Source organism: Dipodomys spectabilis, unplaced genomic scaffold (genome assembly GCF_019054845.1).
Source record: "Dipodomys spectabilis isolate Male_0828 unplaced genomic scaffold, ASM1905484v1 ptg000328l, whole genome shotgun sequence".
NCBI classification, from domain to species: domain Eukaryota; kingdom Metazoa; phylum Chordata; class Mammalia; order Rodentia; family Heteromyidae; genus Dipodomys; species Dipodomys spectabilis.
In genome coordinates this window covers 795,726-811,739 of record NW_024871005.1, presented here as the reverse complement: position 1 = coordinate 811,739, position 16,014 = coordinate 795,726, and the positions used below count along the sequence as shown (strand labels likewise).

Here is a 16,014-nt window from a genome sequence, read left to right as displayed (position 1 = left end):
ACCTCCATAGAAAATACACGCCTAGGTCTGAGAAGGTGGCTCAGTGATAGAGTGCTTGCCTTGCATGCATGAGGCCCTGGGTCGATGCTGCAGCATCACATAAGAAAAAGCTGGAAGTGGCGCTGTGGCTCAAGTGGTAGAGTACTTAGCTTTGAGCTGAAGAGCTGAGGGACAGTGCCCAAGCCCAAAGTTCAGGCCCCATGACCGACCAAAAAGAAAAAAAGAAAAAAGAAAGAAAATACATGCCTAGAGTAGCTTGCATGCTGCCCAAACTCAATCAGCAAATGGTATCATTGTCACTCTAGCATTTCCCATGTGCTGGGGGTAGACAGATGGGGAAAATTCCAGGTAGAATATACCCCTGGTTCTGTTGGCATTCCACCCTATCCAGTTTGTCAAGAAAAACCTGTCTCAGCCTACATTCCACCCCAACTCCTTGGAAAACTGAAAGGAATTTTAACAAGCTGGAGCCATGACCCACCACCCCTTCCCATACCTAGCAGATTCCAACCTTAATAAAAGCCTGGGAAAATTAACTCACCATACCTCATTACCATTCACCCTCTCCTGAATTTTTGATTACCCTATTAGCTAGGAGGACTTTTCACTCATTTCTTTCTCTTTCTATTATATCTTTTGTCTTTTTTTTTTCCCTGTGTGCTAGCTCTGGGGCTTGAACTCCAAGCCTAGGCACTGCCCCTGAGATTTTTTTGTTTAAGGCTAGTGCTCTACCACTTGAGCCAAAGTGCTCCACTTCTGGCTTTTTGGTGGTTAATTGGAAATAAGAGTCTGGTGGGGGAGGGAGGAGTGTAGTTGAGGGGGGGGGAAGGGATGGTAGGGGAAAAACAAAGGAGGCAACAATGCTTGATAATAAATGTACTCATTATCTTGCTCATGTAACTGTAACCCCTCTGTACAGTATTTTCACAATAAAAAAACTTATTTTTTTTAAAAAAGAATAAAGTGGGCTGGGAAGATGGCTCAGTGGTAGAGCACTTGCCTTGCATGCATGAGGCCCTGGGTTCTATTCCTCAGCACCACATAAGCAGAAAAAGCCAGAAGTGGTACTGTGGCTCAAGTGGTAGAGTGCTAGCCTTGAGCTGAAGAGCTGAGGAACAGTGCCCAGACCCAGAGTCCAAGCCCAACGACCGACAAAAACGTCTCACAGACTTTTCTGAGTAGGAAAGTCTCAGCCTCCTCAGTAAGATAGGATTACAGGGTCAACTATCAGCACCTGGATTGTCTTTAATTTGTAATTATTTTCTTATTTTTTAGTTCAATTTTTTGTTTTCTTTTCTATTTTTTATGATTTTTAAAAAAGATTTATTCCCTCTTCGTTTGTCTTATTTTTTCTTTCTTTCCAGTGCTGAGGACTGAGCCCGGCCCTCAGCCTCTAAACAACTCTCAACTCCCAGCTCAGCTGAGAGGAACCAAGTTCAACTTTGGCTAAAACTCAGTTCCACTTGAATCTGGCAGAGCCTTGTATTTAAAGAAAATGGGAAACAACCTTCCAGCTGTTGACCCAGCCCCAGGAAAACACTGCTAAGGGCTTTCTGTGGTCCTACTCATACTCCTGGGCAAACATTTCCACAGTAGCTGAAGACAGGAAAAAACAATGTCTATATAGGACTCCTTCATTGATTGCAGCTGCACCAATCAGGCTGGTAAGGCTAGAGCTGAGTCCTGAAACCAGGCCCAAAGTCTAGTAATTTCACATTAGTTCTGGCTATTTTCCCCTACAGAAGGGACAATTCAAGAGACTGGCAAAGTACAGAGAAAGGTTAATTACATGACAGTCACAGGAAGACAACATTCCAGTACATGTATCTTTAGCCATCTTCAGAGGTACAGACATTGGCTTTAAGTTCAATGGGGACGAATTGAGGGCAGGGGGTGATAAAGGTATGCATTGTTAAAACAGTCTCAAGTCACAGGTATGGCCTGATAGACCATTCGCTCCATCTTTGTCTTGGTGTGTGGTTGATCTGTAGCTCTTGGCTGTTCTCTTCAAGAAAAGATGATATTGCCCATTTGAAGGGCAGTTTGCCTTTTGTCATAAGATACTTCTTGGTTAATCCTGTTCTTCCTGGAGCCCATGATTTTCACCAATCTAAAGATCTAGATCTTCAAGTGCCCTAAAACAATAAATGAAGCAATCAGTACCAGAACCACTTTCAAATAACAGAACTACTATCAACAGCGCCTATGGAAACCACAAACATGATAAAGAGCTACAACTTCCATAGTAGGAGTAACCATAGTGGAATAGCCCACGTACACTGCTTTCTACACCACAGCTGCCTAGAGTAACAAAGGGTCTCCATTTTTATAATAGTACCAAGCACAGAGGGTCTTTCTAGCTCCAATAAGTGTGCAGCCATAGTCATGCAAAGCTTTGTTTAAAACTACAAGGTCTGTTCTTAAGTTGGCTAATTCAAACGACCATTTGGGAAGGTTTCAGTCTCCCATTAAATTGGCTTCCTTTTTAGTTTTACATTTTTCCCATTTTTATTAACATCAATTACAATAGGGTTTCATTTTGACAAGTTCATGTATACATACAATGTACCTTAATTAGACTCACTCTCTTATCACTCTCCTCCATCCTCCTTCCCCTTTTCCCAAAGTATTTTCAGCAAGCCTCATTGTTCTATTTTCACACATGCACATAAAGTATTGTAGACTTATATTTTCACCCCTTAAAGCTCCATTTATCCTCCTCCTCATACCAGAAAGAATCTGTTTTACATTTGTTGTTCATGTTTTCAGCTTATGCTAATTGTTCAAAGGGATTTCGTGATAGTATTTCACATATGTATATATAGTATTTAAATCTAATTGACACCCTCTTTTACTTTCTTTCCTCATTCTCACCCACACTACCCCTACTACTCAATAGTTTTTAATGAGTTTTATTCAGCTTCTTTTGTGTGTGTGTATGTGTGTGTGTGTGTGTGTGTGTGTGTGTGTGTGTGTGTGCCAGAACTGGGGCTCGAACTCAAGGCCTTAGATTCTCATTTGATTTTTTTTCCACAAGGCTTGAGTTCTATCACTTGAGCCACAGCTCCACTTCTGGATTTTTGCTGGTCAATTGAAAATATGAGTCTCACGAACTTTTCCTGGAGTTGGCCTCGAACCATGATCCTAAATTCTCAGTTTCCTCAGTAGTACAGGCATGAGCCACTGGCGCCCAGCTTTCAGCTTCCTTTTTTAAAATACCACTACACCGAAGTACAATAAATTAAATTCAGCTTCCATTTTAAAGAAATATCACTTCAGATATACTTAATGTAATGTAATGTTGGTAAAGGTGAAGGTCAGTATATGCCTGTAAACCATCATCACAATGTATGTAAGCTCATTCATTAGTTCCAAAGCCTCCTCAACTCTCATTATTGTATACCAGTATTATTTAGTGTTAAGGACTATTAACATAGGTCCTACTCAGTACATTGCAAGTGCAGTTCCCCTTCAACATATGATATGTTTATATCCCATTAACCCTTTTTTTTGTGGGTTGTAAGGGTTGAGGACACTGCCTGAGCTTCTTTGTGCTCAAGGCTAGCACTCTACCACTTGAGCCACAGCACCACTTCCAGGTTTTGAGTGATTAATTGGAGATGAGTCTCCCAAGGACTTCTCTGCCTGGGCTACCTACGAACCACTATCCTCAGATCTCAGCCTCCTGAGTAACTAGGATTACAGGTCTGAGCCACCAGCGCCTGGCCCCATTTAACCCTTTATAAGCTGAAAATATCATAAATAAAAATGTATTAAATAAAACTGACCCACAGAACATAATAACCTAGTCTACATTAAATATGCTTAGAACACTGACATTAGCCTTCATTTGGGCAGGATATATCAAAGCCTATTTTACAAGCAAGCGTTTAATATGTTGTGGAAGTTATTGAGTGCCACTCTGAATGTGAAAATCAGTGTGGCTCTGTTTTCAACATTAACATATATAGCAGAAAAGACACTAGGCCTGAAGATTGTTTGAAGAACTGAATGTTAATTGCTAGCATATGTATGTACAACAGTGACAAGGTCATCAATTTCTCTCTTTAGATGAGATTCAAAAAGTCAATGGCCAAGCTGGGTGCCAGTGGCTCATGCCTGTATTCCTAGCTATTCAGAAGGTTGGGATCTAAGGATCACAATTCAAGCCAGTCTGTCTAGAAAACTGTCTGTGAGACTCTTATCTCCAATTAACCACTAAAAAACTAAAAGTAGTACTGTGTCTCAGTTGGTAGAGCACTAGCCTTGAGCACAAGGAGGCTCAGGGACAGCACACAAACCTTGAGTTCAAGCCTTACAAGTGACCCCCAAAAAAGTCAGTAGCTATCCATTCTGTAGAATAAATAAATAAATAAATCTACCATTCATGGTAGATTTATAGGCACATTCTAGTTACAACAAATAAGGGAATCCATGCAACCTATGTTTCTTTGGGTCTGGCTACTTTACTTAATATAATTTTTTCCAAGTCTTTCCATTTCCTTATGAATGGTACAATGCCATTCTTTCTGATGGATGGGTAGAATTTTCTTGATCCATTTGTTCACTGATGGGCATCTGGTTTGATTCCATATCTTGGCTGTGGTAAGCAATGCTGCAATAAACATAGTTGTGATGGTAGTTTTATTTTATTTTTTGTTTTTTATTGTATATTTTTATTGTAAAGATACTGTAAGGTAGTGAGTACATTTCCTATCGAGCATTGTTACCTCCTCCTTTGTTTTTCCCCTACCAATCTTTCCCTCCCCCACCTCCCCGACTCCTCCCCACCCAGAGTTGTAAAGTTCATTTTCAACATAATGTCTTGTACATCTCATTGTTACAATGGGTCAACCTGTATCCTTATTTCAGCTTTTTGTTATTTCCCTTCCACTCTGCAAATTATAAAAATGTATATACAAGATGCAGGGTACCGGAATCACATACAATGAAAACAGGGGGTTATACCATGGAGGGGAATATACAAAAGAAACAAAAAAAATCACATAGTACATTATAAATACGTTAAAAACAATAGCAGAAAGATAAAACCACCTCTATTTTGGGGTTCATTTCACTTAACATCATCTTACATGGTCATATACACACAGCTTTTGACCTTTTCTGCTTGTTCTAGACATATACTAGTTATTACAACTAAGGGAAACCATGGGACCTATGTTTCTTTGGGCCTGGCTTAGTTTATTTAGTATAAGTTTTTCCAAGTCTTTCCATTTCCTAACATGTCATTCTTTCTGATGGAGGCATAGAATTCCATTGTGGATGTGTGTGTGTGTGTGTATCACATTTTTTAATATATATATATATATATATATATATACTTATTGTAAAAATGTTGTACAGAGGGGTTACAGTTACATGAGTAGGGTAATGAGTACATTTTGTAGCGAGCATTGTTACCTCCTCCTTTGTTTTCCTCCTACCATCACTTTCCTCCCCACCTCCCCAACTCCTCCCACCCTCCACATCCCGACATTGTAAAGTTAATTTTCAACATAGTGTCCTGTACATCTCTTCATCACAATGGGTTGGCCTGCATCCCCATTTAAGCATTCCACAATATCCCTTCCCTCCTAAAATTACAAAAATGTATATACAACATGCAGAACACCGGCATCAAATCCAGTGAAAACGGGTTATACCATGGGGGAAGAACATACAAACGAAACAAAAGAATCACATAGTACATTATAAGTACATTAAAAAACACTAGCAAGAAAGAAAAAATTACTTGTGTCCCTGTCTTGGGGTACATTTTGCTTAACATTATCTCATGTAGTCATATGTACATAGCCTTTGACATTCTCTGCTTGTCCTAGACATGCACTAGTTATTGCAAATAAGGGAAATCATGGGACGTATGTTTCTTTGGACCTGGCTTACTTCACTTAATATATTTTTTTTCAAGTCTTTCCATTTCCTAAAAAATGAGGCAATGTCATTCTTTCTGATGGAGGCATAGAATTCCATTGCATGCATGCATGCATATATATATATACCAGATTTTCTTGATCCATTCATCTAGTGAGGGGCATCTGGGTTGGTTCTATATCTTAGCTATGGTAAATAACGCTGCAATAAACATGGTTGTGCTGATAGCTTTGGTATGACCTTGTTTGTGATCATTTGGGTAAATGCCCAAAAGTGGGATTGCTGGGTCATAGGGAAGCTCTATGTGGAGTCTTTTGAGGAATCTCCATACTGCTTTCCAGAGTGGCTGAACAAGTTTTCATTCCCATCAACAATGCAGTAGGGTTCCCTTCTGTCCACATCCCCTTGAGCATCTGTTTTTATTAGAGTTCTTGATTATAGCCATTCTAACTGGGATGAGGTGGAATCTCAATGCTGTCTTGATTTGCATTTCTTTTTTGGCTAGAGAAGTTGAGCATTCTTCATGTGTCTATTGGCCATTCTTATTTCCTCTTCAGAAAAGTCTCTCTTTAAGTCTTTAGCCCACTTATTAATCAGGCAGTTATTTCTTTGAGGATTTATTGTTGGGGGATTTAGTTTTCTGAGTTCTAAGTATATTTTAGATATAAGACCCTTGACTGTTGTATGGCTAGTGAAATCTTCTCCAAGTCCATGGGTTTCTATTGATCTTGCTAGCTATGTCCTTTGCCTTGCAGAAGCTTTGCAGTTTCATGCAATCCCATTTGTCCAAACTTTCTTTGATTTGTTGTGCTTCTAGGTCTCTATTAAGAAAATTTTGGCCTGTTCCAAGGAACTGAGAGTTTCTCATATTCCTTCCTGTAATGTAATGAAGTCTGCTTTTATTTTTGAGTTCTTTGATCCATTTGGAGTTGATTCTGGTGCAGGATGATATATATAGATCTAGCTTTAGTTTTCTACAAGTGTTTAACCAATTTTGCCATGTGCTAGTAGTTTTAGTGTGGCCTTGTTTGTATTCTATTAGATAAATTCCCAGGAGTGGAATTGCTGGGTCATAGGGAAGCTCTATGTTTAGTCTTTTCAGGAGCCTCCATATTGCTTTCCAGAGTGGGTGAACAAGTTTTCATTCCCACCAAGAAAACGTACTCTGAGACAGGATTAATTGTACAAGTCTCTGGCCATTTACATAGAGACCAAAGGAGGACATTTTTAGGAGAGCATCACAAAGGCACAATGCCTATGTGCATCTGATTATATAAAATAATATTTTTCAAAATGATCTCCAAAAAATGGAAACATGAGGTTTTTTATTTGTTGCTGTTTTTGTTTCCTTTTTCTTTTTTGTTTGTTTATCTCTCTTTGAGAGGGCAAGGGGGCACAGAAATGGTGGGACAAAGGGTGAACAAACGCAGCAGTGATACTAACTAGATACTATGTTGAAAATGAATTATAACTTGTGAGTGGGGATGGGACGGAAAACTGGGAGAAGGTGAAGGAAGGGGTGACATTTTTCAAAAAGAAATGTACTCTTTTTTTTTATTCTTTTTTTGGGGGGGGATCCAGTCGTGGGGCCTGAACTCTGGGCCTGGGCACTGTTCCTCAGCTCTTCAGCTCAAGGCGAGCACTCTACCACTTGAGCCACAGTGCCACTTCTAGCTTTTTTCTGTTTTTGCTTATGTGGTGCTGAGGAATCGAACCCAGGGCCTCATGCATGCAAGGCAAGCGCTCTACCACTGAGCCACCTTCCCAGCCCCAAGAAATGTACTCTTTATCTGACTTATGTAACTGTAATCCTTCTGTATACCATCTTTACAATAACAATTTTTAAAAGTCAGTAAGCAGCCTAAATAAAGGATGGCATAATTAAGGGGTATCCAACAGTGTAACTCCTCTGAACAACTAAAAGGGATCCAACGGTGTAACTCCTCTGAACAATTAATATACTGATTATCAAAATGAACACCAGGAAATGAATACATGTTTTTATTTCCTGGAGGAGGTCATAGGAGGCAGGACACAGAAATGGAGGGAGAAGAGGTAAGTAAATGTAGTTACGAGAGCCAATGTACATTATGTGAACAATAAACTACATAACTTGAAATGAGGGCAGGGAAGAGGAAAATAGGGGGGAACTAAGCATTGTAACTCATAACCTGGCTTATGGAATTGTAACCCATTTGTACAACTAAATAATAATAACAATAATAACGACAACAAAATTTCTATTCAGTACTCTGTGGGGCAAAATAAACCAGAATAATGAAAAAACAGTAACTCCAGATGCTGGCAGTACAAACATGAAATCTTAGTTACTCAGGTGGCTGAGATCTGAGGATTGAAGGCAGTTCCAAGCTAGCCCAGGCAGAAAAGTCTGTGAGACTCTTATCTTCAAATAGCTACCAAAATTTTAAGTGTGGAACTGTAACTTAAGTGACAGATTTTAAGCTTGGACAAAAGAAGATCAGGAAGAGTGTACAGACTCTCAGTTCAAACCCCAGGACCTGCACACACAAAAAATAGTCAATAGAAACTATTAGTATATTAACACTTATTCATGGTTAGCAGGAATAGTATTGTTTAGGAAGTTACTAACTTTGTACAGTTTGTTTCTTCTTTTGGTAATACATTTTAATATAGGAATAGTATATTATATCTGCATGTTATATCTTGCAAATCTCTTATAATTGCTATTTTTGTAATATTCTACTGATCAAAGAAAATGCCTCCACCATTTTCTCTACTATGACCTATATTGGTGCCTGAGGTAAAACTTTTCTTCCTCAATTTTTTTTTCCGGTAGCTGTATTAACTCTTTATTGGAAACCTCTTCAGCCTCAATACCAACAAGCTTACTAGTATCTTGGAAGGGGTTGGGGCTGGGACTGGGGTTTCTTCCTGGGCTGGTTTCTAACTGTGATCCTCAGATCTTAGTTTTCTGAGTAACTAGGGTTACAGATATGAGGTACCGGTGCCTGACGCACTGATATCTTATTTTTCAATGTTTTAAATTCAACTGTTTCCCAAGCATTAATATCTTGTTGCTTACCATTTCATAACTAGAGTAATCTTTGTTATGGTTTTTAATGTGTTCCTATATATGTTTGGAAATTTTATTCCAAGTGCCATTTTTAGTACTATATGTGACTTCTTTCAATATTCAAACAATATTCCAGATAACATTCAAAATGGTAAAAAAAAAAAAAACTCTTTTCAAAAGCTTCAGAACATTTCAATACATTCAGTAAAAACACTGTGAAAACATTTAGCATAAATACTATATATTGAATGTACTTATTGTGCATTGATCTATTGGTTGAATGAGTGTCATTGTGCTGGGTAGCAAAAACACAACAAACTTTCCACAAGATGTAAATTGCTGATATGCTATGAATCCCTTGGGGCATTTTGTTAGCTCAAAAGAATCTTGACTAGGATGTTGTGCCACAGTATTCTCTGGCTTGTGGAATAAGGCAGTTCAAAACCCAGGATAAATAATACTGTCATCCAGGCTTCCTGGTTATGGTAATAACAAACAAGAATCTATGCTTGCTCACAATTTTCCTTTTTCTTTTTTTTCCCTTGGGAATGGGGTTTGAAAAATGATAGTACTAGATTTTCAACTCAAGGTCTTGGACTTGAGTATGTACTTGAGCCACAAATCTAACTCTTTAAATTTATGTTTTTTTTAGATAAGATCTTATGTTCTGCCTGGGAGCAATCACAATCTTCCTACTTAAGTCTCCTAGTAGTTGAGATGACTGGTATATACCACACCATACATAGCTTATTTACAGAATTGGGTTCGCACTAATTTTTTTGCCCAGGCTGGCCCCAAACCATGATCCTCCTAATTTCTGCTTCCTAAATAGTTGGGATTACATATATAATCCATTGTGCTCAACTGATCATGTCCTGAGTGGTATATGGGGAAACTTGAAAACCTACAACCTACAAACTTGAAAACCTACAACACAATTTTTGAATGACATAAATTTTGTCATTGTCTTGGCCTACATACTTTTCTAGGATATGTTTTCAAGATTAGCCATATTTATCAACATTAAATATTTCTGCTGGAAAATATTTTTTTCTCACAATTATCCTGTGGAACTCTTCCATCAAATCCTTGTCACCTTCAGTATTGGCACTTGTTACCATTACTGACTTTCACATGATAAAATCATGATGCCTTTTTAAAACATTGGAACTACCCTGACTTGCTATAAACATTTCTGTATATGAAAGAATATCATCCACTTTTTAGCATATCAAAAAGACTTTTAGCCTTCATGTCAATAGGAAAATAGTGTGTGTTTCCATATCTGGTCCTTCATCCATTTGATAGGTAATTATGTATCTATATATGCCAAAAGAAAAACTTTTCTTTTTTATGTTCCAAACTTCAAAAAGTTGTACAAGGGGTTACAATTTAATATGGCCATTTAAGCCATTGCCTCTTGATCAGTTCTTTTCTTCATCATGACAACAAATCAACTGGTACTGTATCACTGATTCATGTCTTGTTATTTAAAGTCGTTAAAATGGTCTGGAGTCAATCGTAAAAGCTAGCTCATGTGCAATGGTCATAACTGGATTACCACCTTCACCTACACAATTATCTTGAGTTCCACTTCAAGAGTTATTCCTCCTCTTCCTCTTCTTCCTCTTCTTCCTCCTCCTTCTCCTCCTTCTCCTCTTCCTCCTCCTCCTCCTCCTCCTCCTCCTTCTTGTTCTTCTTGTTCTTGTTCTTCTTGTTCTTGTTCTTCTTGTTCCTGTTCTTGTTGTTGTTGTTGTTGTTCTTCTTCTTCTTCTTCTTTTTCTTCTTCTTCTTCTTTGGAGCAGAAGGCACAGATGGGTGTTTTATAGACATGATGAGATGGAAAAAACACAAACTGAAACAAACTGCTATCTATACAATATAGTATCTACCCTCATGATTGCATGGCTGACTGAGAGCTGTATTTCTCTGCCACTTGCCTGCATTGTGATAAAATATATTCCTTGTTGGGTAACCCATGAAAAGACCAAAATTCAAAATTTAAAGTACAGTTTCCACTTAATGAATTTAACAGGAGCTTAAAAGCTGCTATTGCTGAAAAGCACTGACTAGTTCGTAGGTAAGTAAATGCAGGAATAAACCTTTGGTTTCTTTGCCTATATTTTGCATTTGTCTTTGCTTTAAACCATGCTTGCTATAGTTACTTTGCAATTACCTTGGAATATGGGAAGTACAGGAATGATCATTAATATTTTTATGAGAATGAACTGAAACTCTCCCTAAAGAATACTAGCGCTTACTCATGACAAACCACACACCAGGCAAGAGAAATAACAATTTTTCCAGAACCCCTACCAAAACAAAGGCTGAAATAAAGATCAGACAGTCTGTGATTTGACTGGTTAATAATACCTCATGTATTCCCAGTTCTTTGTGTATTTAAAGCTAAAGCTCAAGCTCACATCTGTACATCAAAGATGGCTGAAAATGAACTGAAGTGCTTCCTTCCCATGACATGCCTGTGCTATAGAAATCTCCTCTTCCCTTCACCATATTTCCTAGTTTGACAGATAGAGGTGAGTGGCAAAACTGACATATTTAATTCTTGAAATTTGGACCGGGGCTTTCAAACTCCAATTTCATACATATTACTTTTGCATAACCCAAAATGTAAAAATCACAAGTGAAGTATCATAAATTGGAGATCATCTGTATATAACACTTTATAAATAAAAGCAAATTTCATCTAGCTAGTTAATTATAGGCCCATGGTGTAATAAATGTCTAGAATTTATTAATCTCGTATACTCAAAACTTGGTAGCTTTTGATTGTAACTCCCCATATTCCTCTGCATTTATCTAGCTGCAGGTAACTGCCATTTTGCTTCTATGAGTTTATTTTAGGTTTATCAGATAAACGCATCATGTAATATTTAGCATTTGGTGTCTGACTTCAGTTATTTATTGTCTTCCGGTTTCATCTATACTGTCAAAATGATAGGAATTCTTTATTAAGGCTGTAAAGTGGTCATATACATATGTATATCCATATATGTATGCATATACATAACATGAGTGTGCATGCATATGATACTGATACACACATGTATATATATATACACATATCATATATAATATTATATACTTCTAAATACTGAAGACTGCCCTTCTCCACTGCTTAAGCAAAGAACTTGGTCTTAGATTTACCAACAGAATCCACTTGGGTGGTAGGTACCAGTGGGAGGACAACTGTAAGCTCAAGGAATAAAATCACTGAAACAGCAGTCACAGAGCTGATGGTGTTTAGATTACATAGGGAGATCTACAACACATACTCTGAATTATTGTAAGAATTCTTCTTTTTTCCCTCTAAGACAAAGACTTACATGGCTAAGAAAATCAGGGTCAACTGTAGTCTGGTGCCTTGTGGAGCCATTGAAATTGTGTTGTTTGGACCACTTTGCTACTTCCAGGGGGTCAGGAAGATTAATGGACAGCATCCACTCCTTTGACATGCCTATTCACCACCTCCAATAATGTCGTTGTATTAGGAATCTACCAAGGAATTAAACCATTGCTTAGGTCAGAGCTCTCAGGATCCACCCAATTTCCAAAATCCTACTAGCTGACCATGAGCCACCAATGTTGAAGCTATGGGAAACAATCATATTCAAACTATACCAGATATCATGGTCATTTTTAAAGCCAGTTTTTTTTTGCTGTTGAATTTTTTACTTAATTATGTGTTTTGGATTTTGACCTTCTTTTCAGATTATAGTTTGCAAATATTTTCTCCCATGATATAGGCTCTCTCTGCATTCCTTTGATTGTTTAATTTGCTGTGTAGAAGCCTTTTTAGGTTTATGTAATCCTGCTTATTTTTGTTTTTGTTTCCTATGCTTTGGGGTCCTAAACTTTTGGGCTAGTATAATGTTTTCATTCATGTTTTTATGTGATTCTCTATGAATTTAAATTGACTTTTCTAGTTCTTTGAAGAATGCAATCAATAATTTCATAGATATTACATTGAATCTATAGACTACTTTAGGTAGCACTGACATTTTAACAATATTCTTTAGGTTTATGAATATAAGATGTCTTCTTTTTTTAAATATTTTTGTTATTATTAAGGTGTTGTACAAGAGTTACAGTTTTAAGACTTTTTGGACAATATTACCCCTTCTTTCGCTTTCCCCATTGCCCTCTTCTGTCCCTGCTCACAAGTTGCCTAGTTCATTTCCCACATAGTGTATAGCAAGTTTTCTTTTTATGTGTTACATCTGTAAATCACACATAGGGAGGAAAAAGAAGGAAAAGCAAAGGGGTTTTCTTCTGTGAAGGCTTTCTCCAGTGAAGGTCTCTTTCTTCAGGTTCTGTGTCTTATCACTTTAGCCAGAAATAGCAGAAGGGCATCTGGGAGATGTGATTACTTTCAGTTGGCCATAAGTGCTTTCCTGAATCAAATCAGAGCTGAAAGGGGGATGGATATCAGGCAGGTAGCTTGCATTATCCTCTACAGATATTTTATTCTCCTATTTTCCTGTGGCGATACTGAAAATCTGTAGCAACCAATAAGGCATTGACACTAACCAGAGTGTATAGACAACCTTGAAACATAAGCACCTGCCATACTAGTCATATTGATGGATACCAACCCCACTAAGTATCTCATTTAGTTTCTTTTAAAATTTATGACTATATAAATGTTACTCATAATTGAGTATAGGATCCTAGTTTACTTGTTCTTCTCTAGCTCTTTATTCTTTGTTGTTGTTGTTGGTGGTGGTGGTGGTGATCATGGGGCTTGAACTCTGGGCCTGGGTGCTGACCCTGAGCTTTTTAGCTCAAAGCAAGCACTCTACCACTTGAGCCACAGCGCCACTTCTGGCTTTCTGGTGGTTAATTGGAGATAAGAGTCTCATAGACTTTCCTGCCTGGGCTGGCTTTGAACCTTAATCATCAGATCTCAGCCTAGTGAGTAGTTAGGATTATAGGCATGAGCCACCAGTGCCCAGCTTTGGCTCTTTATTTTTGATAGATATCTGATGATCTCTCAAGAATAACATAATGTCTTCTCACATTTTTGTGTTCTCTAAAATTTCTTTCAGCAACATTTTGTAATTTTCATGGCATAGCCTTATCACCTTTTAGTTAAGTTTACTCCTGAACATTTCTTTAGCTATTATAAATGTAAATAAGATTGCTTTCTTGCTTTTTAAAATTATTTTTGGCATCATTAGCATTTGGAGTTAGGACCTCATGCTTAATAGACAGGCATTCTATCCCCTGGGCCATTCCCTCAGCCTTTTCTGTAGTTTATTTTTGGTCGGTTATAATACTTTATTCTCAGGCTGACCTTAGACAACAATCCTCCTACATCTTCCTCTCATGAATCTGGGATTATAGGCATGACTCAACATGCTCAGCTTGTTCTTTGAAATAGAGTCTTGATAACTTTTTTTCCTGTTTATTATTCTTTTGGTTTGCATTTCATTCATTTCAGTTGTCATCTTTAGTATTTATTTACTTCTAATTTTGGATTTTGTTTGTTCTTGTTTTTTCTAAGCACATCTTTAGATTATTTATTGGAGATCACACTCATTTTTTGCAGTACTGGGGTTTGAACTCAAGGCCCTAAAAATTGCTAAGCTTGCTTGCTTGGCTGTTACTCTACTACTTGAGTCACAATCCAAGATTTTAATTTACCTGGTGATTTTGGAAATGAAGTCTAACAGACTTGTCTGCCTCCTCTAGCTTTGAATTTTAATCCTCTGGATCCCAGCCTTCTGAGTATATAGAATTTCAGGCATAAGCTACCTTTGCCTGGCTATACCTAATTTTTTCATGTAGGCACTCAGATATAAATCTCCTGTTACAAAACTCTCTTTGTTGGGAACAACTATTTTCCCAATAAGGACCTAAAGGAAGGGGTTAAGATAATATAGAGTACTTTAGAGAGATAGAAATTCATAGAGGTAAAAGGATTAACAATAAGTTAACAACAAGGGGGAAGAGGGAAAAAGAAAAAGAAAAAAACTAGGTAAAACTGAGAGAAGCATATGGAATCAAGAGAAATAATAGTAAAGGAAAACCAAATAAAGCAATGAAAAAACTACTTTTTAAAGCTAGGCAATGATTCTCTTTTTGATATTCAGGGTGGACTGAAGTCTCCCCCCAGGTCTCTCATTTTGAAATTCACTAGTTGTGGGAATGGGGCTGTGAATCCTTTTCTTTCTTAAGTAGGTCAAACTTCCAAGGGCTAAATGGAGGCTAGACCTTCCCTTGTCTTGTCCCCTTATGGGGAAGATAAGGCAGTGATCATTACTGGACTGAATTTTTGCAAGAGATCTCCCTAAGGGGACCCAGTAACATGATGAGTCCAAAAGCCACCCTTAAATTTCACTCATTCTGGACCCCTGGTTAGATGCCCCTCACCCAGAGGTACTCCTCCAGTGTCTGACAAGATATGGGAAATAGCTAAGCAGCAGCTGTTTCCATGAAAATTCTTTGGGGCTTTGAGAACTGGGTGATCAAAATAAAGAAATCTGCCTTGGAAGCAGAGGTAAGGCATAGGTATTGAGTGATCTTACCTTCCTTGGCCAAGCTACTCTCTTATCCCAGTTCCTCCACACCTGGTCTCATTCCTCTTACAGAGGTAGGACTGTGGTTCTTAAGTGGAAGCACCTCCATTTTCCCATGAAGCTCAATCCAGACTTCCTACCACAATATCTTTTCCTTCAAATCTGCATCCAAGCCACAAACCAGTGGATCCACAATGACTATTGTGATGATTGCTCATCTAACCAATGTAGAGAGGCCTTCAGAACTTAGAGACATAAAAATACAGGTGTCTCAATAGAGCAATGGTGGCTCACATCTAGCTACTTAGGAGGATGAGATATAAAGATGGAAGTTTGAAACTAGCCCTGGCAGGAAATGTCCATGAGAAACTCTCCAACTATGGAGCAAAAAGCTAGGAGCAGAGCTGTGGTTCAAGTGGTAGAACACCAGCTATGAGTGAAAAAACTAAGGGACAGTGCCCAGACTCTGAGTTCAAGCCACACACACACACACACACACAAACACACACACACACACACACACAC

The 16,014-nt window shown here is 38.1% G+C and overlaps 1 protein-coding gene across 1 annotated transcript in view; it reads right to left on the bottom strand.

The window, feature by feature from the left end:
• Positions 1 to 1,844: 1,844 nt before the first annotated feature.
• The window catches only part of Nbdy (negative regulator of P-body association), a 38,557-nt gene continuing 24,387 nt past the window's right edge, over positions 1,845 to 16,014 (bottom strand). The window contains exon 3 of the mRNA XM_042702531.1: positions 1,845 to 2,135. The gene's annotated coding sequence lies outside the window, so the exon portion shown is untranslated. The remainder of the gene's footprint in view (positions 2,136 to 16,014) is intronic.